The sequence below is a fragment of the Festucalex cinctus genome, chromosome 6 (assembly GCF_051991245.1).
Source record: "Festucalex cinctus isolate MCC-2025b chromosome 6, RoL_Fcin_1.0, whole genome shotgun sequence".
NCBI classification, from domain to species: domain Eukaryota; kingdom Metazoa; phylum Chordata; class Actinopteri; order Syngnathiformes; family Syngnathidae; genus Festucalex; species Festucalex cinctus.
The window spans coordinates 14,981,940-15,008,002 of NC_135416.1; the positions used below are offsets into that span (position 1 = coordinate 14,981,940).

Genomic DNA, 26,063 nt, shown 5'->3' on the forward strand with positions numbered 1-26,063 from the left:
AATCCAGTTTTGATTTCTAGTCTACGGTGAGAAAGAACAAAGGGTACAATAAAAGAGAGTGAGGTTGGAAAGAAATAAAATGGATTCCAATAAGAAGGAGCAACTGTGATGTCAGTTGTACTTTAGTGCATCATCTTATAGCCACTCTGTCCTGATATAGCACTTCTTCAGACCTGTGTGTGTTTGTGTGGATACTAATAGTGTCTATACTCTCTGTGGAAAGGTTGCCAAGGTTTGGATAAGAATACAGATAAAGACAGAGGAGATGGGAGTGTAAATCACATACACACCCAAACCAACGTACTCACCCCCTCAGACAAACACACAGATAACATAGGCAGTTCGACCTTCACTCCAGCATGTTGTGTATTATTCTCCCTCTCCTCCCGGTGCTGAAATACTGATGCTTATCTACTTTACAGCAGATAACTTGGAGCACACAGGAGCGAGAAAGAATGGGGAGAGTGATAGAGAAGACGATGACGAGATGTGAAATGTGAGAAATGATGAGAGAAGTTGTAGCTGTAGGACGAGTAGGCAAGCAAAAATGCGAAGGGTTTGAATAATACATACCATACCCAAATAATAGATAGCGAGGTCGGCATAGCGAATGTGCTTGTGAGTGCGTCCTACATTTATCAATTTGCTAAATTTGAGAATCCTCTGTGTTATCCCATACAGTGTAATATAAAATGAATGCTTACTTTGCTGCATACCCGGTATATGCACAGTTTTGCATATACCATTGCGTCATTCACAGTCTACAATAGTTACACGGAAGACCCCTTTCAATCAACACATTCACATTAGCGGTATGTATTCTCATACTGTAGCTACAAAACATTCATTGCAACACCTGCCAGACCAACTTGACACGGCCAGTGATTTATTGAGGTGCAGTACCGTAGAACACCATTCCCTAGTTTAGACTTTTGACATGTTCTTTTGACTTTGGCCTTGCTAGTTACTACATTTTCTGCCTTGCGCACTTTTCTAAGCTCTGTCCTCAACATCTAATACTAGGTGCTACCCTTGGCTGGTTACCTTTGACTCTATTTATCACTAGAGAGGGACTAAGATGGATAATATAGCTGTTTGTAACCCTACAGTTTGATACCAGTTTGCCCTTAGCAAAGACACGACTAGGATCCTTTTCAGGTTCCATCGCTTCGTTCCTGTTGCTTGCATTGTATTTCAAAGTATGGTAAGTGTGTTCCCATATGTCTCTCCTCTGATATGTAATGTTGAAGTAGGTCATCCTGGCCTCTACAACTCAGCTTTTCTTTTCTGTACATTGGAGCATATCTGTAGAAGTGCCCAATTAGATATAATAGACGAATATATCAAGTAGACAGGTCATGGAATGGCAAATGATGTGTGTTGTGAACCGTTAATGCCAACACACGCTGACTCATTCGCATATTCCACTCACACCAAATGCCAGTAATCTTTTCATTTGACCTTATACAATATCAATAGAGAATTGTGCATTAGGACGTCAAATGGACTTTTTGGCTAACGTCAATTTGGGCTTTCCAAGAACGGTTCTATTTGGAGGCTCTTTGGGCAAATAAGTATTTGCTTCACACAAGCTAAAGTAGCCCGGTCCATTAGGACTTCCATAAACCAATGCCACTGAGTTTGACAAATGGAAAATAGGACTAATTTGTTAGCGAGTGAGTGAGTGTTCCTTTGGACAAATCTGGGCCCATTTTCTTTTCTTGAACAAAGCACCACACTTAAAACAATCCAACCGTTTTAGTGAAGCAATGATCATTCACTGGCCATTAGTTTGATCATATTCTGGTAATGTGTTGAATGTTGACTCTATTGGAAACAGCAGACATATTAATGCTGTCTCTAACCTACTTGAAAAGATGGGACTAACAATGCACGATGTATGTTATGCATATTGTATAAGCAATTACCCACGGCTCGGTGCTGCTCGCTTTTCCATCCCTTATTGGCTGTTTGTTTAATATAATTAAATACAACGGACACATGCACACACAAACTGAGTGCTGCTGACTCATACAGATTAGAAGAGAATAATAATCCTATTATCCTGTTGTCTTTCCTTCCATGTCTTCTATTACATTCGACAAGAGCCGAACGTTGATGAAAGTGTGTTCGTGTGTGTGTAAGCTCGGTAAAGCTTATGCGATGTGTCAGCATATCAGCACGTGTATTTGCTGTCTTTGGTTATGATCTTGACACAAACGGGAGCAAACTAAAATAGAGGACAAACTCAGCGTCTGATAAACAAACCACATTTCTACAGTTCCATAAAGTTGAGGTATTTTTTTTGCTTTTAGTGAGTTAACCTTGGATGCTTCTGAACAAGTGCTTGCGACCCAGTAATAGTAGAATTGCTCGAGATGGATATATAGGGCCCATAATGTCCATTAGAGAGAATGGAAAATCAATACTTACAATACAGGCTCTTTTAGATGCATGTTTTGAAAGCATCCATTTGCTTTGCTTTCCCCTTCTTGCGCACCTTTGCTTTCCCCATCTTCATGCTTTTGCTAACCTCAGAATTCATATCTACCAATGTCAAACAGGTTTTAGGGAAATTCTGACTCTTAAGTTGTTTACAAACCTGGCGGTCAACTACTACTTTGTAATATTGCTACAGTGACAGAATTTTGAAAACAATTGGAGGTCTGATTTTGATGCTTTGTTGTATTTTTACGTCCACTCTTTCCTCTGTTTTACATTGCTTTCTCTCTCTCACCTCGAAGTCTCTTCATCCATCATTGCAGTGTCTGTTTGTCACCTGGTGAAATCGCTTCAGTTGCCTCCATGTCTGTGTGGATGAGGGACAGATGCAGCCAAAATTGACTCATTTAACGCACACACACAGACACACACACACATGCAAAGAGCAATTACCCGCGAAGGTGCAGGTGGTAGTGGCCTGATACTTGACACTTGCGACGAAGAGTTGACCCGCCGACCCCATGCTTCTTGGTATAGGTGCTGCTTAATGACTTAATCTTCCTCCACTCGCTCTTTCTCTGCATCTATTAGTCTCTCCATGCACTTCTTTCCTTTTGACCTTCTTCCCTTCACCCCTTTCTTGCACAATGCAGTATCTGTCTCTTAAATCTGGGTTTCCCAAAATGTATCATAGACTGTCTCCTCCAAATATCCAGATAGAGGGACTGTCCATCCATCCATCCATCCATTTTCTTGACCGCTTATTCCACACAAGGGTCGCAGGGGGTGCTGGCGCCTATCTCAGCTGGCTCTGGGCAGTAGGCAGGGGACACCCTGGACTGGTTGCCAGCCAATCGCAGGGCACACAGAGACGAACACTCACAAGCACACCTAGGGACAATTCGGAGCGCCCAATTAACCTGCCATGCATGTCTTTGGAATGTGGGAGGAGACGGGAGTACCCGGAGAAGACCCACGCAGGCACGGGGAGAACATGCAAACTCCACCCAGGAAGCCTGGCCTCGAACCTGAGTCCTCAGAACTGGGAGGTGGACGTGCTAACCACTCGACCACCCTAGAGGGACTGTAAAATTCATATTCATGGAGAATGTTCAGCGTATGTTTTTGGTCATTGTACACCATGTTATCCAAGTGTTGCATATGGTGACCAAATGTCCTCTGTTGACCGGACATCTCCACTTATTTATTTTATTTATTTATTTATTTATTTTTTTACATCGTTTCCAGGCGTTCGGCAGGGGTTATAAATCCATGAAAATGTCAGGTTTTCATTGCTTTTCACGGGACCAATTAGCATGTGTTGACCTTGAGTGACACTTTGCGTGATGACATGTGTCATGGGCACGTGTGGTGATCTAGAACCCAGAAAAGAAGGCAAGTTGTGGGAGTTAAGACTGCTCCAAGCAATGGAGATGGATGTTTTGTTACTATGCGTGAGTGCCTGAGAAAAGTGTTTGCTTTTGAATTGAGACGGCACACCAATATAATGTAAGCAATATGACATCCCGCTCATTCGTCTGTCTTTCACCGCCGTTATCGAAGTCGCTGGACTGAGGTGTTATATGTTACCAGTTGATGAGCCAAATACAACTCAAATAAGGTGCTGGGAATTTTAGCTCACTGGCAATAGATTTTGAAGTAGACCTAGGGGCAAAAAAGTTCGATGTCATTATTTATTAATTTTTCAAGGAAGACTTCAAAGGAGAGTTATGTTTTTTTTTCTCTTATTTTCTACCTATACAGAAAAGGTATACATTAAAATAGTTATAATGTATGGCATTTTTGAATATCTTAAGTCTCTCGAGGCCAGGCTGAGTATTGTTTTCTTGGAAATCAAAACATGGTCACCCTAGTGTTGCATCAATGCAATTGTTGCAATTTGTTCCTATGATAACAGATCATTGAGGAAACCTATTGCCACACAGTACAGTCACATTTTACTTTAGCAAACTAGCAAACAAACCTGTTACACTATTCACTTCTGCAAGTCTGTTTACATGCACTGGAAGCTATTTGCCAGTAACGTTGAGTGCATTGCATTAAAAAAATAATAATAATAATAATCAAATTAAGCAAAATAGCTAATTTAGTGTAATTTCTTTTGTGTTTAATCTTAGTCCATACATTCACTTGATGAGGTCCTCCACGATGCAAAAATAATTACATTTTCACTTTGCCTTCACCATTTGCGTGGGTGTACCATTATGCACCCATCCTATGAAAAGTCACTTCAATTAAAGTAATTTGTAAAGTGCTAGGATAATATTCCATCAGAAATAACACTCTAATGTCAAAACTCATTATTCTGCTAAGAAGAAAAAGTTATTTAGTTTAGTCTTGATCGGACTGCGCTGATGCCAAAACGCATATAATACATCACTGTTTTGATAAGTCAACGTTGGCACTAAAAGCAAAAATGACTAAAACCCTGAGGAGACCACTCATCAGAATTGTAAAGTAACTCCTGGAGCTGCAGCTCCAAAATACTTTAACTGACTAATTGACTCATCTTTAGACTGGAATAAAAATGCTCATTGACATTAAATAAGTTGAAAATATGAATGCTTGTATCCTATGAATGATCAGTATGGATACACCTAATGCAGATTGCATTTACGTAAGATCAGTCGATCATCCAAAACATCGCGTAAAAAGTCAGAACAGTTGGTAGATTGTTTATTTGTTGTAACAATGCTTCTTAGCAGTTATGTGAGATGAGCAGCAGAGCTGGATATGTGGGTTTCTCCAAAAAAAGAAATGCCAAATCTTCTCTGCCAACATCAAGCAACTTATTTTGCTCTTGCTATTGACTTTTGGGTTGAACTTCTGCTAGTGTTGGCAATACATGCGCTGCATGTTACGTTCAGTGATGAGTCCAGATTCTGCCCACGGCATTTGGATCATAGGGTCAAAGTGCGGAGAAGACATGGAGAACACTGTATTAATTGCTGCACCATTAGTGTAACATCTCTTGGTAGACGCAGTATGATGGTGTTGGGGTCACCTCCCTCAATGGAAAAAATGAGGCTTGTTCTCACTGGAGGCAAGCTCAATGCAGAGAGATAGCGGGATGTGTTTCTGCAACCAGAATTTGGGAATGGAAAGGGAGGAATGGCCTGCCAGCAGTCCTGACCTTAACTGGACATCAGCTTGATCATTGTGACCAACACAACCATGTTGGATGACAAATTGTAATAGAATAATAGAATGTCATCTTGAAGCAGTATGTTGACCAGGGTGGTGACCAGCAAGAGGAGGAGGTGCTGGATTGTTAAGACTGTGTATGGTTCTTTGTCATGCTACTCGTGTTAAATTGCCAATAATACTTGGTTTTACAAACTTCAATCATCCAATTGATCACATTTTGAAACCCAAATAGTCAATTCTGCTGCTCATTCCACAAATGCAAAAAAAAAAAGTGGCACAATTTAAAAGGGCAATTAACTCATTCACTCCCAGCCATTTTCACAGAAGCAATCCCGTTCGCTCCCGGCTGTTTTACTGGATTTTGACTGATTTTGCAAGGCCCACAGAATATTGTTTTCAATTGCTATAAAAGCATGGGACCAAAAGAAAGAAAGATTAAAGTCACTTCTTTCATCAGGAAAAAAAAGTATGTTTCTCTGTTTCTGTTTTGCAGCAATTAGCATTAGAAGAGAGCTAAGTTTCATCAGTTTTCACAAATCTATTTAAAATTGTAAGTAATTGAGCTTTTTTTCTAGATGGCCCTGGTTGATCTCATTTTCTCTGCTGCCACCTGCTGGCCGTTTGTGTAATAACTACCATTTCTGCAACCGTTCTTTGCAGTTGAGAGGATGCATCAACGCCTTCTGTATGCTCTAGCATAAAAAAACAAACAAACATATAAATACGTCTTTGGGACACTTAAAACAAACAATAAAAACTTATTTACACGTTATTGGGAGTAAATGAGTTAACAGTTTGTTTGTTGTTTGCTTTTTGCAAGAAGCATTGATACAACAAAAACATAATTCACCAAGCACAAAAGTCGTAACGTTTTTGTGCATCCTCATACCTGTAATGAATCTGATATATCTCCTACGTTGTGTCAGTTGCACAAAACCATCAATGTCCAAATTTGGTCAATTTCACATTTTAGAGTATAGGTCAAATGAGGAGACAGTGTTAAAACGCTTTGAGTACCTTGTGGGTGGAAAAGCGCTATAAAAGTGAAAGCCCATTTACCATGTCGGACCCCGTGAGGGGCTGTTATGGTTACATACTACTGACCAATCCAAAGTGTACAAAATAGCTTATTCTCTTTGATGATGTAATCTATTATCAACAAACAAACTTTTTTGTTGGTTTTTCCTGAAAAGTGTTGTTTTTATGAGCATTCTGCCCAATACAAACAATATGTAAATGAACCATTCTATCTGTTAGGCTCTTACTAATGTAACATTTCAGTGATACATATTCTTTGTTGCATCACAATCGTGGTGTGGTGTGCAGAGAACACTTTTGATCATGATAAGTCAATAAAGGGCTATGCACTTTTAAAATGTCATGTACAATCAGAATTTAAAAATATTTCTACCCTGTCTATTTTCATTTGCATCACTTCCGCTTTTGACTTTGTTAACTTCTGTTGTAGCTGTTCCAAATTTGCAATTTGCCCTTTTGTTGTTTTTGCATTTCCTTGAGCCTTCTTGGGTCGAAACGTGTTTGTGTTTCCTCAATATGCAGTGTTTTTTTTGGCCATTTTTAGTACTGCATTCATTTTTTTCCGTTGAGCTTTCTTGACCACCACGTTATGCTGATGTTACGAATACGATTTGCAAACAGTATGACTTCAGGGATGTTCCACTTTTGAGTTTCCACAGTTCAAATCAAGACAGCACTGCACCTCATTTGTTCACAAATGGTTATGGCTGGTCATGGCAAATTAATTCCTCAGCGAACTTTAAAAGTATAATGTGTGAATGTGTTACATAAATAATGAAGGCATCTGACCAAGGAGGACAGATATTAGATGTACGTTGCCGGGCCGTAATTAAAAAAGCGAATGAACCAAACTACGCGGACATTACTATCGTTTAATGAGCATATTATGAAGGCTGCATGATTGATAGTTGTCCTTACCTTGCTTTATGCTTGGCACCATGCCAAGTGTTGTTAAAACGAGCAACCACATGACCCAGATTGTGTCAAGGCCCGTGTTTACTTCATTTATTATAGATCTTGTCTATTATATAGAATATAGCAGGTGGGCCAGTGTCATTACCCAGCTCAGCGGCAAACAGGAAACTGTCTGCTGAGCAAATATTGGGCTACATGGATAAGCATGCAATGGTTGCCATAGTAACTGACCCCATATGGGATGCAAGAAACTGGATTCCATATTTAGTTGAGACAGACGTGTTTTGCCTGCTGCAGCAGGAGACTGAGAAATTGATGATACCAGCAGTGTGTGTGTGCGCGTTGACATTTTAGCACATTATTGAAATGTGTGTGTTTTTGTGGGTAGGAATTGGGTGGTTCAGCATACACACTACAAAGACGGGCAAGATTTACCCTTCTTTTATTTTATTGGGACATTGCAGAACTTGGGCCAAGGCCACAGGGGCACAGCAGATGGGCTGTTTCATTTTGTACTGTCAAGGCGCCGTCTATTTGAAAGACAAAGAACATTTTCAGAGGATGGATAACAACACGCTTTTTTTTTCTCCATCCTTTTCTGTTGACTTTCAGTGGTATTGCAAGTACTTCGCAGTCACTGGAAGCCTTTCTGAGTGATGTTGTGAAGCGCAAAAATCAATCACATACCAATCAGGTGATTCCCCCCAGGAACTTCACAATAAACAACATTGAACTGTGTGTATAGGCTCTCTGTATTTTTGTTTGTAAATCCTGTGAATAACGCTTAATATTTAAAAAAAAAAAAAAAAAAAGTAAATAAATAATAATGTATGCATTATATACAGGGGTCTGAACAAGAACCGGACATTTTTCACATTGTTTAGATGTTTACCAATAGCTCGGCAGTACCTAAAGTTAAAAAATAATAATAATAAATAAATAAATACAAAAAAATTGAAATACTGGTTTATAACACATTTCAAATCAATATCACTCTTGGGAAATTTTCATCATAGGTATGGGAAAAAGAGCATCATTTTTAACCTGGATTAAAAATAATTAATGTTTTGAGTCTTAATTTATATTACTCATTCTGATATTGAAGGATACCAGCAAATAGGATACCAACAGTATTACAGGACTGTCTCAGAAAATTAGAATATTGTGGTAAAGTCCATTATTTTCTGTAATACAATTAAATAAGCAAAAATGCCATACATTCTGGAATCATTACAAATGAACTGAAATATTGCAAGCTTTTTTTTTTACTTGGTCTGAGAAAATATTCTAATATTTTGAGATAAGATATTTGGCTGAAAATGCCATAATCAGCAATATTAAAACAATAAAAGGCTTGCAATATTTCAGTTGATTTGTAATGATTCCAGAATATATGGCATTTTTGCTTATTTAATTGCATTACAGAAAATAATGGATTTTACCACAATATTCTAATTTTCTGAGACAGTCCTGTATTTACAAGTACAGAGGGAAAAAACTGCTTTTTAAGGCTGATTTTGTGGGGGCGCATCATACACAGTTGAGTATTATTTACAGTACTTTATGTTGAGGCAATTAGATGTGGCTATAAATATCCTAACAAAACCAATCTCATGACCCATACACAGTTTCAACATAAACATTTCAAGACACGTCTCTCCAATTTGCAATACCATCTAATGTTCAATATGTAACCGCATAACCTGACTGACAATCTGGCTTCTCATTTGTTGTGCTAATTGCATGACAAAGTCAAATGCGTATTTTACCTTTAAATAACGACGCGCTGCACCTAATCTTTCCTGCTATATGAGTTTGTCACCAAGCGTGACTTTGCTAGGTCCAATTTGTGTTGTAATCCATTTAGAGCACCTACACGTTTTTATGAAACACTGGTGTGTAGTGCCAGTATAAACAGAGGACACGAGTTAGCAGACACATAGCTTTATTGACTGGATAAAACCTGTTTATGAGCCTTGTGAACCCACATGAAAATAACAGTGCTTTCAAACTGTCCACTGATATTTTGTCCATGTACAGGAAACAGAAGGTCTTTTATATGTTTGAGCAGTGCAAGTGCAAAGATTACATCTTGTTATGTATGCAAAGGAGGATGCGGCACTAAAAAGACAGCTGCGTGTGCAGATGAGTGAAAGCAAAAACGCTAAAGTGTGCATCTCATCTCGATGAAAGAATTTCATATCATTCATCGATTATCTGCCTGTTTACCTTTTTTTTTTTCCATTTCCAAGTGAGTTATCGTTTCAATGAAAAATACACACTCGTCATGCAATACAGTATATCAACCAGACTTCATCTTTGTGAGCATCTGAAGGACATGTTTTGCTTTCCCCCCCCTTTTTTTTAGTGATGCCGCAACAGCAGGGCGGCAGCGATGACCCATAACCAAAGAACTGGAAATTTCATTTGATAAGAGGTATCTGGCTGCTCAGGACATTATAAGCAAACATCATATATATATACAAGTACAATAGATAACAAATAGAAATGAATTTTTCAAAGAGCACCACATATTTCCTGTGCTAAAGATGTGGACTGTTTATTAGTCACAAGCTGAAATGTTGTCTATCAATCACAGTACTTAAGCAGTACACATTGGCAATAGGGATGTCACAATAAGTGCAATATCGTGATATCGTGATATTAAAACTGCCACAATATCGTCGTCGTCATGTTCACAATATTTAAAAGGAACACATCTGTTAAAAAAAGTCAGGTTGATTTCCATTTGTGCAGTTCTAGCACCCTCTAGTGGCTAGTTTATAAGTGCAATTAAATTTTCATTAGGGATGTTTTGGCCTTCTATGTTTAAAATCGATGCTAATTGTCAGAAGAAGGGGAACTTAATTTGCTTGTGACGCGATCAATGTGTGCTTGCATTACCAAGTATCACTGTTGCTTCACTGTTGTTATTAGAGATTGTAGGTGGTTTATATGCATTGCTGTTATGTACAAAAGCACAATATTTTCCTTTTTTTTTAGTATGAGCTCTTTTTTTTTTTTTTTACAATATTATGATCTTTTTTAAATATCGCCAACGCCCCCACAATATCGTGATTATATCGTATCGTGACCTTCATATCGTGATAATATCGTATCGCCATGTTTGGATATCGTTACATCCCTAATTGGCAAAGCAACCACTGAACTCAAGATGTGACAAATAGAACACTTCTTATTTTTAACATTATCTATAAAACAGCTAAGCTTTCATTTTTAGCTGTTTAAATTTCGATCAGACACACAACTTAGAAATAACAGCACCACCCCCGTAAAACCCTTTTTTTTTTTTTATGTGATTTTAATTGGAACATAAGACTGGCTGTTGTACTTTGTTGCCCAGACTGTTGTAAAGACGTTTGTGCACATATCTGATGCTTATCAGTGGTCATGTTTTAAAAAAGCTCCATCCATATCATGGTTTAGAACAATTTTACACATACCGACCTATCATTGTGCCAGTGCTGTTTGCATGTTTTATCACTTAATTATGATTTTGTAGATGAGGAAACTTCTCAAAGTAGTTTGTTGAGTGTTTAATTATTTATTTTTCTTATCCATAAGACATTGTCATGAGTTGAATAGTTCACGGTGGGTAGTTTACACTTTTATACCTGGTATAAATATAATTTTTACGTAATGTTGAGAAAACACCTAAATGGATGGAGGAATTGATAAAATATAGAAAAGTTAATATTATTAATCAGCAATGACCAGAATAACTGCTAGAATCATGAAAATACATCTAAATGAGGGACTACCCAACAAGTGCCTGCTAAATTAGAAGAATTGCTAAAAAAAAAAAAAAATCAAATGATTGGTCTGGATCTGAATAAGAAGCGATCTGGTTCTGTGCCAGAATCCAGATGACTTCAGTCTTTTCAATTATTTTTACATTTGCAATGTATTTAGTATCACTTAAAACATTGTATGTACTATAAAAGTATGATAGAAAATGTTGTATTTGATTGAGATTTTTTGTTTTGTTTTTAGTAATACAATTTTCTGCAATAGATGATTATTGGACAGGGTTGGTTGCTAATGCAATTATTCTAATGAGGCTTTTTAATAACCTGTAATCATGTGGCAGTAACAATTATTGATTGTAAAGAAATGTGTGAGGACAATTATCATATAAAAGCATGACTTATTGTGTTTTACGAGTCACATATAGTCCGAGTCGAGCAAAAGCAATTCGGACTTTTGACAGATTGACAGTAACATTATGATTGTTTTTCCCAAATTGATTCTACTGTACATTTTCATGTGCCATTAATCTCTAATGGAACTCTTTGTACATAAAAATCTTACAATACCCGACTATGACTTTATAAATGCAATTTTTCAGGACTAAAAAAGCAAAAATGTTGAGCACTGTGTTTTTTCTCCTTAGTTGAAAACTGGATTTAGCTGTGTCATATCCCCCCAAATGTACCATCCCAGGGAATTTAAGCTCATCCTACATTTGAACTCTTACATCAAATGTTTCTTTCTGACTGGGGAATCCAATTCTGTACGTTTACCCTCTACCTGACACCCACTCGCTAATACCCTGCAAATACCCTTTTCAACTATGTACATCAGAAAAAGAAAAAAAACAGCTCTTGTTTAGGTGTGTTTGAATAATATTTTAGATAATGTAGATAACTGCTTTGAGTATTTATTTATTGTTATCATGTGACACATTTGACTCTTCCGTCTTTGTTAACCGTTATGGTTTCTTCAGCAATCTCTTGTGTGAGTGCAGCACTTTGGAATCAATAGCCAATAAAGCCAGATCAATAGAGCTTACTGAGCATGACAATTTGTGCATGGCGTTAATGCTCAAGATACTCACAGATATTACTGTGTCTCTTCAATGATTCAATTGAGGCATTTCCATATTTATATTCAATTTGAATTTAGAGGAAATGTTTCCCTTTCTGTGGTTGCTTGTTGATGTTTCGTAAGAACGTGGTCGATTGCTTATGAGTGCTAAAGTGTCAGTAAGTGGAAGCAGCCTCGTACTACTACCACAATCATTTCACTTGAAAACAATGACTTTCACTGATGACACTTGTATTGATTATTCAGATAAGCATGGCACAAAGAATCACCACTTGGCACATGGCAAACTAATGACTGTGGCAATTTAAATCAACTGGTGCAAATCAATTATGGCTTATTGGTGATATGCTGTGGTCACCATGATGGGGTATATTGCCGTGTTCAGAATAAACCATCCATTTTCTAGATTCACCGGTGAGCTGGAGCCTATTCCAAATGACTTTGGGCGAGAGGCGTGGTACACCCTGCACATGGTCACTCTCAAACTTTCAAAGTTGAGTCATCACACAGCTCTCATGATATCAAGTGGCTTGTTTTTAACACCAAATAAATTTCAGCTGTTCTAATGGCCCTCATTGACATTTTTGCCATCAAGCCATGGTTTGCAGAAAGCTTCCACAGCATCAGAGGAATATCATGATTCAAAGGTGTCAGTCAGGAAAAGGCTACAAAAGAATTTCCATGGCATTAAACATATCATGAAACACAGTAAAGACAGTTGTCATCAAGTGGACAAAAAACAAACAAACAAAAAAAAGGCACGCTCGTGACATAACCAATAACTGGATGACAATCCAAACAATAAAAGAAGAAAACTGCTCGGCGACACTGCCAAGGAGCTGACAGCAATAGTAAAGGAGCTGCAGGAATATCAGGCTAGTACTGACTGTTAAATACATCCAACAATCTTACGCCCAGTTCACACTGACTGCGAAACAGATACGGAACGGCATCCGTACAAAGGAAAATAACACATTTGAATCTGCGTGTCAATTCACACCAGCCGCGGTGCTTATCCGAATGCAGAGCTGCGGAAGCTATCCGCAAGGTTTCCATTTATCCCAGATGCAGATTTTCATGAAGATGAAGAAATTACTTGAGCCAGACAGGAAGTCAGGTGTCGGCATGTGAGGTAGCTACGGTATATTTCAAAATAAAACAGTTTGCAAATTTAGGAAGCTAGCTAACTACAAACTGTAGCTTGACATGAGTTAGATGTTTAAAAGACAAAAAAAAAAAAGTTAAACATGACAAAATAACACTATTTAAACACAAAATGTACTTACCCGTGGTGGAATTCCCGGAAATAATGTCTAAAAAGTGTATCAATGCGTAGGTGAAAGGCTAATGTGGCTAGTGTTTACATGTACAGTAGCTCTCTATACAGGGTCGCTATCGAATGAACTCAACTCTTCAGCGTGAACCCCCGTGGTCTTGAGGGTCCAGATTTACGGACACATACAGCTCACGCACCACACTCGGTGTGAATTGCAGTCCGTACAGATGCCGTACGGAAACCGCTCTGTGTCAGTACTGCAATCAGCTGGTACATACGCCATATCCTCTTTGTTGAGTTACCTAACCAAGACTTGAGAACATGAGAGTGGTCAATTTTCCACGTTTGTTTTAAACGTTAAAATCGTCATTGTGGGAGTAAATCCAGCAGCAGGTCTACTTTTTTTTTGGGGTGGGGGGGGTGGGGGGGGTGGGGGGGGGCTTTTAAAAACAAGGCAGTGTGGTGTGTTCCAGAACTCTGCTGATTAGCCAAATGTTGCAATGATGCGCTCTGTGATCATCGTTGATTGGCTGGGTCAGAATCATGTAATTCTCAACCCTCTTGGGAGCCAGTTTTGCCCAAGTGACCAAAAATGTTAACCTGCCCGGTAAAGGGTTATTTTAATATATTACCTCAAACAACTGTGGGACATTTTCTTCTGTCTCACTGCAGATAGTAGATCATAGAAAGAAGCCGGCACACAGCATGAAGCGGAAGAGACAGAATTGAGGAAGCTCATACGGATATGATTTGAGGTGGCATGCCATTTGTTTGAGTCTCACCCCTGCGTGTGGCTGACTCAGATATCCAACAGAGCCACGTTAGGAAGAATAGATATCGACTTATCGTTCATAGCCATGGGTTTAAGAAGAAGCATCACATTGCGGTACTGCTGCTCAGAGCTTTGGAGGAGTTTTTTTTTTATTTTATTTTTTTTATTATTATTTTTTTTTTAGTGCTAGTCAAGCACAGCATGTAGAAATATTTCTCAATATTGGGAAAAAAAAAAGTGGGAGATTGCTGCAAATGTTACATTGCAAGATTACTATTTTCAATGTATACATGTTTTCTTGCAATATATGTACCATTATAATATGTACTGCAATTTTTCCACTCCAGATTGTCATCATTATCATTAAGCCTTTATTAACTGGACAAGCAAAGTCACAATAAACATTATTAAATGTCATCCATCTCAGAATAAGTTAACAATATTATTACATTAAAAACAGTATTTTTATGTCCCTAAAGTTCCTAATCAAAAGCCTTTATTCACAAAAATTCCAAAACTCGCAAGACTACTTAGGTTATGGATATTAACTCATTTGCTCCCAATAACGTGTAAATACGTTTTTTTTTTATGTTTTAAGTGTCCCAAAGACGTATTTATACGTTTGTTTGTTTTTTTTGTTTTTTTGTTTTTTGGTGGCAGGAGAGCAAAGGAGATCCATCAGGGCCATCTAGAAAAAAAAGCTAAATGACTTACAATTTTAAATAGATTTGTGAAAATTGATGAAACTTAGCTCTCTTCTAATGCTAATTGCTGCAAGACGGAAACAGATAGAAACGTACTTTTTTTCCTGATGAAAGAAGAGACTTTAATCTTGCTTTTGATAGGTTCCATGCTACACGAACGGGATTGCTTCTGTGAAAATGGCTGGGAGTGAATGAGTTATTGTTGTTCGTATTACATGAAAAACAAAGCAAATAAAAAAAATAAATAAATCACACAGTTCTTTATGGCAGTTCGATGTCCCAAATTGGCAGGCACTTTCCTAATTGTGTCTGTGCATTTCCAATGGGAGGTGAAGGTAAGGCCACTAGCAGTGCCATGGCACCTTGATGCCCCACCTGTTTGTTTGTGTGTGTTTTGCGTCCGTTATGTGAGGTCTGTGTTCCCTTTAGAGCAAACAAACATCAGAGCTGCATGTGTACGTGTTGGGGTGTGTGCGTGAGTGTGTACGCGTGTAATCACATTGACAGGGTTGGCTGCAGGTCCTCGCCACCTCGTCTGTATGCCAGCAGGGCTCAGTCGTCGCTTAGAAGATCGTTTTCATGCAGCACTTGATGGCGGCAAATTGCACATTTTATCAACTGCTAGTGAGAAATTGTTGTCAGCAGGAATATTAGGCACCAAAAATACATTGTTATAGGCTAGTATCAAACTGCATAAAGTGTAATACTTCATTATAGTGACAGTTATTTTAGTTCATGAAAAATAATGAAATGACTACGTTTACAAAATTAACTAAAACTAGCTATGATTTTAGCGAAATCCTTTGTTTTTGTCTTTGCTGGTTAATTTAATACATGTGCCTTTGGGGTTGATTTTAAATGTGGTGATTTTAAATTTAAACCTATTGATTTTGGTATGAACGGAAAAAGGACATTACTTTTCTGTACTACATTTCATTTACTAGGCACATTGACATCAAAATTATAGTTTGAGGAATTTATTAAACACACAGGTCTCAATTAATGACAATTTTGAAACATTGCAGATGCTCAGAATTGTCGATAGGCGTCCTGGCGAGTGGAAGTAAGCTTGTCTTTAGTGACTAAGTTGACGTGACTTTGTGATTGTAACTACAAAGCCAAGCGCTCTTCTCAATGAGACAGCGTTCATGTTGCAACTGCAGAGCAACCCAAACATGCACATTTTGTGTTATTCATATTCGCTTTTAAATGTCTAAGCAATTACGGGAAAATAGCTGATTCACGGCAGGCTAAGAATTTCTCGCTCCGGCGTTTGACCAATCAGAGCCATTCACAGCAAAGGAACACTAGCTGGAGATTTGCTGGTCATGGAAAAATAACCACGGGTATGTATTTTGTTGAATTTTTACGACACATGTCACTTACCATGGTGTTTTTTTTTTTTTTTTTTTAATTTATTTATTTATTTATTTTTAATCTTGCACACAAGTAATAGACAATTTTAAACTAACACGAACACTGACTAAAACTAAGCATTATTGAAAAATAATTAAAAACTAACAAAGCTGCTCTGTAAATTCAAGTTGATGAAATAAAAAAAAAAAAAAAAAACTATAATGAAAATTCCAAAACTATATTAACCTTTCCTGTGTTTTTTTTTTTTTTTTTTGGGGGGGGGGGGGGGGGTTATTCTACAAACGGGAAGCATTGGTGGTAAATAGAGGCGAGCAATAAAAAAAAAAAAAAAAAAAAAAAAAAAAAAATGGAAGCTAGCGCCAGTGGGGGTGGGTAACATGCACAGAGCCCCCCACCACCGCCAAACGACCACATCTGCAACCACCACTGGCTATGGCGTCAAGTGGGACACACATTTCTGTCCTGGCAACATGATGACAACATTAGATCAATAATAGCAATCTATCAATCACTGATATGGCCCACCCGAACTCAAATGTGAGGTAGACTCGTGTCCTATTCGACTGCATGCAGTCGAAACTGCTGCCCGTGTAAGCAACCACTGGGGTACTATAGCTTTAAATTCTAAATCCGGTAACTTGAGGAGTGTCCAACTCTGTTCTGAAATTCTGTCTGGTCACACTTTCCCAAAATACGGCACAAATAGCGAAGCAACCAAAAATGGCTGGGAGCAATGAAGTCTCTATGGCATCGCCCTCCTCTGCCACTTCATTCCCTCTCTGTCTGCTTATTCAACTTCGCCTTTCTACAGCCTCCTACACTTTCCCTCCCACCTGGCATCTCTCCTCCCTCGTCTCTCTCTTTCGCTCTTTTCAGCGCCTCTGCCTCTGAATCATTAATGCCTGGCATGTCATCATGATGGCTGTGGATGTGAGCTGCGTTCAGAGTGATTATTCCTTCTCGCTGTGCTCACTTGATCCTCCACTTGCTGCAGCGCATTGGCAGCTAACGTGCCTTCTAACACGGCCAGTCATCAAATATTCACTAAAAGGCTCAAATTAACATAAATGACATACGTGGTTGTACTACTTGCGCACACTTTTCTTGATGCCCTCTCGATCAGTGAGTTTCTAATTGCATGCAGAGACCCCACTTGGCAACTCTGTTTGTGTGTAGCCTGAGGTGATTTTTCTTCAGCCTATGCTTGAACCGCTCCCGTCTATTCAAACAAAATGTCCATTTTCATACTTTTAACTTTAAAGAGCATATGAAATTCAAACACATGCATATGTATAGTGTTTTGTGCGTTGCCGCGGGGGTTTTAACATGCACAGTTTCCATTAGTCCACTTTAAAATCACTTTTTATTGTACAGTTGAAGCATTTAATGTTAATATGTGAAAATTTTAACCGCAATTGGACTGTCAAGAAGCAAAGGACAAAGATGGAAATGTGAGTAAAGTAGTATTAAAAAAAAAAAAAAAGAGCATTTCGAGACACATCAATTGATAGTTTACAATGGGAATGAATGTTCGCCTGTTACTTTGGTTCCAACAGAATTAAGCACACAAACACACCGAGTGGTATTGTTATTCAAGGAATTGAACTGGTGACAAGAAAATCATAGCTTATTAAAATAAATGGCAGCTGATAGACATTTTCTGCTTTTGCCGTTTGAAAACACTTACTACATATGCGTCACCTAAAATCCCCCTGAACAGCCTAATGTTGTATATAATTTGAGCACTGACAATGGAGTCCTGTTTAATTTTTACTACTGCAAAAAAAAGAATTCCAATTGAAGTGAGCACATTTTATCCAAACGGTTTTGAGTGACAGTAAACTTTGTGCACTTAAACTGGCCATTCGTACTGTTATGGTGCTGCTATTCAACTCTCAGCAAAATGTTTCCGCAGTATGATGATGAGACCCATTGACAATTTGGTGACACAGCACCGAGAGTAAATTGGGCGTTTAGTAGCTTGCTCAAGGATACTGAAGTCTCTTCACCTTTTAAAATTGGGACCACCAGTATGCCATTATCTCCCAGTGAACTGATAGAACACACAGTGGAAGAATGGCTACATTTTAGTTACAACTACTTGCAATACTTTTATAGCATTAGTTCAATATCCATAAATTTAAAGGGTCACAAACTTGGCTGTAACCAGCAGCTCATCTCAGCTAGTTTTGTGGTCTAAATAATAACAAGTGATTAGCTATGGGAAGTTGAGCTACATCCATGTTGATCTTTACAGAGACAACTCCTATGGCAACATTACTGTGCTCATTGGTAACATGGTTAATGTTGGAGCCAATATATGTTGAATATGGTTTGGCCTTTTGAATTGTGAATCATGCCACATAGTGGCCAGGTGTGTTTAAAAACAGCACCCTTTAAAGCAGGGGTCAGCAACCTTTTGTGTGAAAAGTAAATACCCAAAATTGTGTATGGCGCCGCAAAACATTTGAAGAAACATTGTGTTCGTGTTAGCAAAGTAGTACTGAGGGACCAAGAGCTAATTAGAGCTGAACCACATCACAAAAGTATGCAGCATCCAATACTTCCACGTTCATTTTCGTCAACCTTTCCTTTTCCGTTTTTGGATTTTTTTTTCCCATTAATTTTCAGACTTTTCTGACTTTCTGCTACAATGATAAAATTATCGGCAATTGTATGATCATTTTCGCCCTCTCTCTCTCTCTTTTCTGCCTTTTTTCCTAGAAGATTTCTGACATTTTTGGCAATTTTGTGGACACTTACCATTTTAGGGATTTCCTCTTTTGTTTTTGGACATTTCATTCATTCATTCATTTTCTTTTCTGTTTTTTTTTTTTTTTTTTAAATCCATTTTCTTTTTCTGCCTTTTTATTCAATTATCTGTTTTGTTTTGTTTTGTTTTTTGGGGGGGGCAATTTTTTCGGATATTTTATGATAAATTTCTTCTTTTCATCTTCCTTTTTGGATATTTTATGGTCACTTTTTGGACATTTTTAGATCATTTTTTAAAAACTTTATTCGTCTTTTTCTGACAACCTAAAAATTTGGTCTGACATTTTTTGAATGTCTAATTATTCTTTTTTTTAATCTAAATCATTAATTCATTTGAAGAATATTTTATCTTAAAAAATACAACTAGCTATGTAAAAATATGTATGTATGTATTTATTTATTTATTTTTTATTTATTTAGCGATCCACATGGAGCCACAGGAGAGGGAATAAAGAGCCACATGTGGCTCCAGAGCCGCAGGTTGCAGACCCCTGCTTTAAAACCACATTGCAGCCTCATGAACAGGCCCCTAGTTGATTGATCCAGGTGTGCTGATTAGGAGCTGAAGCGCAGAAACTTTGTCAACCGCACCTACAGGCTGCTTATCTTTTTGATTTAGAGGCTACAGTTTATTTTGATTAGTGTTTTGGATTTAATGACTTTATGCACACACATACATACATCACATACATATGCAATTAACACCATTACATATCACACACATACACATCTGAACAAAAAAGATCCAAAGGAGGACAACGGCCGGAAACTGAAGTCATCAAAATTAAGTAAGTTAAGCCAATCTTTTATGTCTGTGGGAGCGCGTTGGCAATATGCTTACAAGGAATAAAATGTGGGTCTTGTTGGCCTTAATTGAACATTGGATTGTTGGAAAGGAAATTAAGGCTACAACAGTTAACGCTTATCATGAATGATGTGAGCAACATCAAAAGTGTGGTATTTTGTAGATATACTCCAACAATAAACGTAAAGCCACATTTTTATGTAACTATATTAGCAGTGTCTTCCTGAAATGCGCCAACATAACAAATATGAAATCCACATGTTGTACAGAGCAGGCCCCGTGTGTAAGAATCACTTGTCAACGTAAATCCATATCACAGAATTCTCACTTTTAACTCATTCACTCCCAGCCATTTTCACAGAAGCAATCCCGTTCGCTCCCGGCTGTTTTACTGGATTTGGACTGATTTTGCAAGGCCCACAGAATATTGTGTTCTATTGCTGTATAAACATGGAACCTACCAAAATAAAGATTAAAGTCTCTTCTTTCATCAGGAAAAAAAAGTATGTTCTATCTGTTTCCGTTTTGCAGCAATTAGCATTAGAAGAGAGCAGTTCATCAGTTTTCACAAATCGATTTAAAATTGTAAGTAATTGAGCTTTTTTTCCAAATGGCCGTGGTTGATCTCCTTTGCTCTGCTGCCACCTGCTGGCCGTTTGTGTAATAACTACCATTTCTGCAACCGTTCTTTGCAGTTGAGAGGCTGCATCAAAGCTCTAGCATAAAAAAACAAACAAGCAAACAAACAAACGTATAAATACGTCTTTGGGACACTTAGAACATAAAAAAAACGTATTTACACGTTATTGGGAGCAAATGAGTTAATTTCTCACTCACTTCTCAGAATTCTGACTTTCTGACTTCCCCCCACAATTTATAGCTCTATTCTAGCATCAAGAGTCTGTCATTCACAGTTGGAACAAAGACAATCTGTTCACTTCTCAAAATAAAACATTTTTTACCTTTTGGATAACAAATGAACCAGAAGTACAGTCAGTTTTTTATTCTTTCCTAAACCGTCTTATTGGTATTTCTTGTCACAAGGAAATTCTGAACATTCACTAGCGTCGCAAACATTCACCCCTCAGTGGGATATGGGCTTTATAGTGGGCATGCACTCCAATTAGCAACTCGTTACTGGCATCACTGCTTTTAATCCAAAAAAGCTATTGTTGGCTGTAGCACCAACTACAGTAAATAAAACTGCTGCATGTTGCATTTGTCCACATGCCATTGTTGTATATTTATGTTGCAACATGCTGCAATACAAATAAAGATGACTTGACTTGGCCATCTTACCCTTGCGAAATGAAAGACAAACCATAATAAATCCTATAGCAAGATGGAACTGCTGGTTGCTTTCACCAGTTATTTATTCGGTTTGTCAAGCTTTAGTTTGGCCGCTCTTTTTTTTTTTTTTTTTGCAGGTAGGTAGAACTCAAATGTTGGAAACCTGCCATGAGTACAGGGTTGGAGAAAGAACAAGAAAAGCTGAAAGTTAAGAGAAAGAAGGCAGGAAGGAGGACAATGTCTTTAAAGATTCAGTCATTGCCAGCAAGGAAGTATGGCTACATGATATGGTTATTATTTTCTACACATTTTATTTTATTTAGCTATTTGTTTTTTTATGTTTTAGTCTTTAGTATATAAGCAAACATGCTTCTAGGTCTGGATTTGTATCTTCTGAAATGCATTATGGGAAAAATGACAAAAAAATCTCTTTATCTGAGGTGATTTTGGAAATTTCAAAATCTTTTCTTTTTTCTTTTTTCTTTCTTTCTTTTTTTTTTTTTTTTTTTTTTTTTTTTTTTTTTAATGGAGAATGCAAAGAAGTCACCAATTATGGATTCCTGTCTTGGCAGCTGCCGAGTCACAATCTGTACTTCCTTGCTGTCAGTGGCTTGTAATGCAGATTATCAGGAAATTCAGACACAGCATAGGAAAAAAATGCCCTCCCGCAAACTTCTTCATCAATCCCAAAGAATCAAGTAGAAATCTCTTGTGTGATACAGTAGTGACAAACACAGTTTGGCTCTTCTTTAAATGTGTCACTCGTTTCTAATTTCACAGTGATTTATTAATGCGGTAAATCTACAGATGGCATTTTAAATTCGAAAAGTAACGTCCCGATGTGGTTTGCGTCAAATCATCCATTTTGAAAACTAGATTAGATGTTTTCTTCCCACATTTATACACATTTTATTTCATTATTTATTTAGATGCTGATGTTGTGCAATAGGAATGAACTGGGAACCTGTATTTTTTTAAAAATATTTTATTCACTGTACGCACCCCACACAGAGAACCAGATCTCACACACTTACTTGATTTAGCAGCAGTGGGGGTGGGTCGATGCCTTGATCAAGGGCACAGCAACAATAGTCAGAAAGCAGACTAGCATCTCTTTCCAACCACTTTCTGTAACCCCCACAATTTACCGGACGTTAACATTGATCTTCCATTTCAAAAGTAAAGTTATTTTCTCCCAATGCTACAATGCAGACACTGGTTGGCAAAATTGACGCTACGCTTCGAAAAGCCCACAATGGACAAACTGTAAATTACTGCAATCAAACCATTTCTAAAACTCACAGTGAGACTTCTCTACAATTTTTGTGGCTTACTCTTTGTGAGCAAATTGTTCAAGCTGTCTCAAATTTGCAGGGTGCAGGGTTCAGATTGCATGCTTAAGATTATTCTATGTTCAGTAGGAAGCAGCAGGTGCTGGCCAGTTTCAAGACAGTTTGGCCTCCGCCTCGGGTAATGGCTTCTCCAACAGGGAAAAAGACTCGACCACAGCTTAAAAACACACAAAAAAAATAGCAACACATCAGGCTATTCTCAAGTGAGCACTTATCGAAATAATATTGAACAAGGGTGGAAGAACTGAATCATGCAATCTGCGCCTCCCAAATTGAGATGGCCGGAGCAGCTTAGTGGGCTGGTAAGTGAGAGCTACCAAAACCTTGATCTGCTGAAATTGATGCCTCGTTCTTCAAAGGAGACGACCTTCAAAACCGTACCTCTCCAGTATGGTAGACCTGCAAACTGCATCTGCAGTGCACTTGACTGAACAAAAGTGTATGTTGACTAAGACAAACACCGAAAACAAAAGTTTTGATTTGAAGTGACATTTATTTTGTGTTTTGTGCAACGTATAAACGGGCAACTTGACTTTATGACAATGTTTAGAGTGATGGACTCCTTTATTACTGAGCTCCTCGTCATAAGTAAATGCATATAAAATGATTTTGCTTACGTCGCCTGTTTCTTATCAGGAGTTTTTACTCCCATATCACGCACGGAACAGCACTTGCTATCGTTTGTCTACTTTACATGCTGAAATAATTTGGTTGGTTGACTTGCTCTGTTTTCAACAACCCTGAACATTGCAGAATGGCTCGTGCCTCTTTCATAAATTAGCTCCTCTTGAATTTTAGTGGCAAAATGCAACAATTTAGGGGCATTCTGGAGCCCTGTATAGTGCATTTTTGGTGATGGGCAGTCTTTTTTTTTTTTTAAAAAAACAAAAAAACTTTTGGAATTATGGCCTAAATTTTCAACCTCAGACAATACTAGGTATGGGCGAGTACCGATACCAGGTATCGGTATCGGGCTGATACCAGCCTTTTTTCAAGTACTCGTGATGCAGACGAGTACAAGCGACCGATGGCAGAGGGTGAAGACGTTAAGTGAGTCCTCCTTGCCTGTAAGTGGCGCTAGCTTGCAGCAGTTTTTCAACAAAACTTCACCGGTTTGGAAATACTTCAAAATTGTGAATCTTAAACTAAAAGAGCATTTTTGTGTTTTATTTTGAGTGTTAAAACTATTGAAGAGTGACTGTGCTGTTTTGTTTTGTTGTTTTTTTTGGTCAAAATTAAAGGAAATCGGCAGTTGGTATCGGTGAATACTGAGGGACTGAGTATCGGTATCGGTCTGAAAAAAAGTGGTATCGAACATCCCTAGACAATACCATAAATTCCCGAACACACGTGGAAAATATGCTATGTATATACAGTAGGGTTGTGCTCAAATCGGTGTTGACTGTTAATGAGTTGTGAATTGTCAAATCTGAATTTTCACATTCCAATCAAAACGGGTCATACCATATTATGTGTACATTTTCACAGATGAACGTTTGACTACTGTCTCAGTGTGACGTATGTACGTGGGGCGTACACATTGGTGAAACCGCGACATTCGAGCACGACATCTGAAAGCATTTGCGAGTTTGTGGAGATATTTGGCCGGCTAATGAGCATTAATTTCAGCTGTTAAGCAGTCAGTCAATAAAGCCCGATTATGCAGCGTATCAACGTCTTTGTTACTTCGCTGTTGGCCTCTCACGCCATCACAGCAGCATATGAGGGGAGTTTGGCACTTGACACACAAGTAACAGGCTAATTGGAGCTAGCAAGGATGAGGCTAGTACAGCACAATGGGATGGATTTAAGATGGGACCAAAAGAGGAGGGGGGCACATGAGGCTATGGACAACATATGGTGTAGATCAGGGGTGTCCAAACTTTTTCGTTTGAGAGCCACACACAGAAAATCAGAAGGACGCAAGGGCCACATAATATTATGACGATAAATTGTGTTTAGTCCTAAAAATTGTACAAATAATTTATTTGTGCTTTTGCATATTTAGAAAAATGCTACATTATATAAACCAATTTATTTGTAATATGGCAGTAGGGTTATTATAGTTTTGGAATTTTTCATTTTAGTTAGTTTTTATTAGTTTTCACGGTGGTTCTGTTCGTTTTTATTAGTTTAGTTCTTTAAAAAATGCTTAGTTTTAGTTTAGTTTCAGTATTAGTATTAGTTGATTTGTTTTTGTTTTTTTTTTAGAAAAATGTGAATTCCTCGTGCGCAATATTTAAAAACCACCTGTTTTCGTTTTTTTAGAAGCATTTTCGTTTTTATTTTATTTCGTTAACAATATTGTTTTTTTGAATGTTAGTTTAACTAAAACTAATGAACTAAGATAACCTTTAATGGCACCTGTTTTTCAATACCCTCCTTTCTTACTTTGACAATCTCCAAACATTTTGTTTTGTTTATTTTATTTGAACTGAGTCAAATGCCATTTTTAGCATATGTCGCGGGCCACTGAAAAATGGATGGCGGGCCGCAAATGGCCCCCGGTCCTTAGTTTGGACATCCCTGGTGTAGATAAAGTATTTCATTTACAATTTTGATAAAGTTGGATTTGTAATTTTTTTGGACTGATGTTTTTTTCACTTTTTTTGGGAAAAACTACAATTAGCATTCGAGCTGATTCAGGCTACGTTGGTTAATGTCAAAACGAACAGCCTAATGAGCACACTGTTGGGGAAACATTGTAGTTTGCAGACTCCACATTTTGGAACAGCCTCAGCTGTAGTAATTTTTGGGTGGATAACATACCCGGTACTGAAAATGCTATAGAAAAATAAGAAACTAAATAGGGCGAGTAGAGAGTACTGGGGATATATAGTGACAATAGCACTTCTACTTTCGTGCACTTTAACTTCGGCCCTGGGAGTCTTTGCAACTATGATTCAGAAATCACCGCAATCCAATTTTACACTTGCATAAACAGTTTAATCCAAAGCCACAAGGTACATTCTTAAATAGATGGACACCCTAATTCAGCCTGTTCCGCTGGGCTATTTTCTAAGCTTCAGCTTATTTCTGACCACTTCCTGCATGTATTTGAGACAATAACTTGAGCTTTGGAGGCTCTTTATGAGCTTCTGCTGTGCTGCCTCGTGTTTGTATTCAACTCAGGGGATTCAGTAATGGCCATTCCCCATGTCCCAGAACGAAGTAGTTTCCAATTTTGGCTTACAGGCCAACATAAGCATCTGAGGCGCCATTATGATGTTAACACAATAGCATTGTTATTAACACAGTATTAACTCCTTCTCTGGTTTGTTCCCCTAACAAAATAAACACACAG

At 38.0% G+C, this 26,063-nt stretch overlaps 1 protein-coding gene across 3 annotated transcripts in view; it reads left to right on the top strand.

The window, feature by feature from the left end:
* The window catches only part of sgcz (sarcoglycan zeta), a 273,737-nt gene that overhangs the window by 74,091 nt on the left and 173,583 nt on the right, over positions 1-26,063 (top strand). The window contains exon 1 of one of the 3 annotated variants that reach the window (XM_077525223.1): positions 19,854-20,100. The exons of the other annotated variants lie outside the window; for them this stretch is intronic. The gene's annotated coding sequence lies outside the window, so the exon portion shown is untranslated. Of the gene's footprint in view, positions 1-19,853; positions 20,101-26,063 lie in introns of those variants that run through there. 3 annotated transcript variants of the gene reach the window in all.